The sequence below is a fragment of the Pteropus vampyrus genome, unplaced genomic scaffold, assembly GCF_000151845.1.
Source record: "Pteropus vampyrus isolate Shadow unplaced genomic scaffold, Pvam_2.0 Scaffold19, whole genome shotgun sequence".
In the NCBI taxonomy this organism is placed as follows: domain Eukaryota; kingdom Metazoa; phylum Chordata; class Mammalia; order Chiroptera; family Pteropodidae; genus Pteropus; species Pteropus vampyrus.
Genome location: NW_011888800.1, coordinates 13357657 through 13360937, shown reverse-complemented (window position 1 = coordinate 13360937; position 3281 = coordinate 13357657).

The following is a 3281-nucleotide window of genomic DNA, read 5'->3' as shown; positions in this document are numbered from 1 at the left end:
ATCTTTCTTGGAAGGCGGATCAAGGCAGCACATCTCCATGCCTACCAGAGTCTAATCCATTTGCAAATCATATTTAGCTTTACTTTCAAAATATATCCATATGACCATTCCTTAACACTCCTCTCCTCTTATTGTGATGGCTCTTGCTAGAGCAAATATCATCTTTCAGATAAACTATTGAAATAGTATTCTAATTTTCTTTCTACTTTACTCCTTACTCTCTTACGGTCTATTTTTTACAAAGGATCTAGAATAATTCTTGTAAAATATAAGTCAAATCTTGTCCCTTCTTTGTTTAAATCCTTTGATGGCTTCCTATCTCATTCAGAGTAAAATCCAACATCTTACCAGTCTCCAAAGAACTAAAGATGTAACCTCTTTATCCCCACTCCACTATATTTTCTTCAAACATTTTTTTCCTTCCCACACATTGGTCCAGTGAAAGTAGCTTTCTTGCTATTTCTCAAACATGTCAAGTATGTTGCTGCCTCGAGACCTTTGTACATACTTGTTTCCCTCTCCTTTAAATGATAGTCTCTTAGTTGTCTACATGGCTCACTTTCTCTCCCTTTACTCAGGCTTTCCCAGACAACCCTATTTAAAGTAGCGTCCCTCTCCTGCACGAGTCAGTCTGTCCCCTACTCTGCTTTACTTTCTTTTTAGAACTTACCTGGCATGCTATATCCATCACCTAGACAAGAATACAGCACATGGTAGGCACCCAAATTTTTCTATTGAATGGATGAATCCTGGGATTTCCCTTTGCTGCTTTCTTGAGGCTCTTCCTTTTTAGTTTCTTCCTCTATTTTGCTGGAAAACAACCTGTAGTATCATCCTAATTATCTTCATCTCAAGAAGGATATCTGGAAGGTAAAATTTTTGAGAACTTGTATATCTTTATTCTATACTCACACTTGATTGTACGATTGGAATTGAAATCCAAGTAGAAAATTGTTTTCACTTCGAGTACTGAAACCGTACTTTGTTGTTTTCTAGTTTACAATGCTGCTTTTTCGATGTTCTTATTCTCTAACTTCTATTATTCAGATGAAGGACCTCATGGAGTGGTCCTTAATCTATTTTTTTTCCTCCTATTTTCCATTTCTTTAGCTGGTTGCTTTTGAGAAGTCCTCTGATATCCTGATTCTTGGTTCTTATATGATCTGTTTCTTCTCTTCGAAAACTTTGGTTATTTTCTGTCTGTGGTGCTCTGAAATTTGTTGATAAGCCTTAGTTTGTGCCCTTTTTTTCATTCTAATGACCTGCGTCATTCAGTTTTGGGAACTGAAAAAATATTTTTTCCCCCACAATTCTTGTTCTCTCTGTAACTTCTATTATTCAGATAAAGGACATCATGAAATGGTCCTATTTTTTTTTCCCCTCCTCTTTCCATTTCTTTGACTTTCTGAGAGATCTCCTCAAGTGGAAAAATATATTTCATCATGAGTTTAGAAATGACCTTTACAAAGAAAACCAAAATGAAGTCTCGTTTTTTAACTAGCTAGTTATTCACTCCAATTACAGTGGCAAAATCACTGAATAAAGATTCTGAGGTCAGAAACAGTAAATTATTCATCCCAGGGTTGGTGTGAACATTACAGCACAGGTAAGTGAAATTTCTCCATCAAACACAATATTCTATAATAAATATATAATGAGACAAATACTATTTACTATAACTAACATATAAAATAAGATTGCAGTTATCAGAGTTTCAAGGGGATAATATGGAAATATCAAGGTTAAAAATAAGTTGGAGTAGTGCTTTAGTCCATCTCAGCAATCCAGCTAGAAACTCAACTTCATGATGGTAATATGCAGTAACTATGTAAATAAATAGTGCCTGAATAGACTTTCATTCTACCTACCTAATGTCTTTTTGTGCGAATTTATAACTGGTATGCAAATAATTTCCAACTTTCTCCTTAACAACAAAGGGTAATAATGGTGAGTACAAACACTATTGTCAGTAAATGTCTTTCCCTTCAAGAACATTTACTAAATATGATGTAACTATGGTTTCAATTGCAACTTTGAACTAAGGTTGAACTTTATTTGGAATTTAAAGTTTCTATTCTTATGTTGTGTTTCGTCTTCTAGCAAAATGATTAATTAGTATTGAATTTTTATTTCAGCAATCACACTTTTAAATTCCAGGACCTATTTGTTTATTGCATGTTCTTTCTTATTATCCCTTTCTTATTTTGCAGATATGATATGCTCTTTTTCTGAAGGTATTTAGTTTGTTTTTTCTTTTTTTCTATGCTTATCTGTTTCCTTTGGATTTCCCCTCTCCTCGTTAATTAGGCCCCTCTTGTTTATTTGGAGGCTTTCACCAAGTGTCTAGTGATACTTGGCTTTTTCATGGGTAGTGATTTTTGGCTGTTGGTCTTCAATGTAGACTCCTTAAGTGTTAAGCCAAACTTTTCATCAACGTCTTTTAATTGTATTTGGAGGGAAAAATTTGTTTAAATTATCATCCATAGTAACATGAAAGATAGAAAATGTACCTAATGCATTCTAGCATTCAGTGAGACTTTTGAGGCAGAATTTTTGAAAGAATAAGCTGGCTGCTATTGGCTGTAATTGATAAGATTAAAAGAAAGAGACAAGCTCAAAAATAAGGTGGTAAGTATGTAAATGGAACTGAAAGGGAATACAGAGCCTAGGATGTATGAAAAATTTTCTCACCAAATCAAACGTGTCATCATTAAATACAACCTTAGGACAAAGACCAAATACAAGATACTGCCATTACCATAGCTTCCAGGAAAAGACCAAACAAGTTTAGACCTCTGAAAGGGTTAGAGGGATGTCTTTCAGCTGAACCAAAGAGCACCTAAAAAGATTAATGGAACAAGAAGTTTAGTATGCTCAAGACATACATATCTCTACTAATAGTCATGGGTACTTTGAGCATCTTGTGCTGAACTAGTTAGTGACTATTTCTTTAATTTCTTTCACTGTAGTTCTCCAGACCTTTAATCACCCACTAATTCCCATATTTGGGTGAACCCTAATTCTTTATTAAATTTCTTTATTCATGTAATATTTGTAATGAATCTGCTTTCCTCACAAAATCCAGACTAAAGTACCTGGCTTTCCTAGAAGAGAGTCTGAGGCAAAAATTAAATCTGTTACTTTATTAGAAGGTACAAATCCAGGTTGGTAAGAGTGAGAAAAAAAGGAAGGAAAGCTAGTAAGGATAAGAACTAAGTGCACATTGATAAATTACTGTATAGCACTTCGTTACATGAAAAGCCATGAAAAGGCACTGCCAA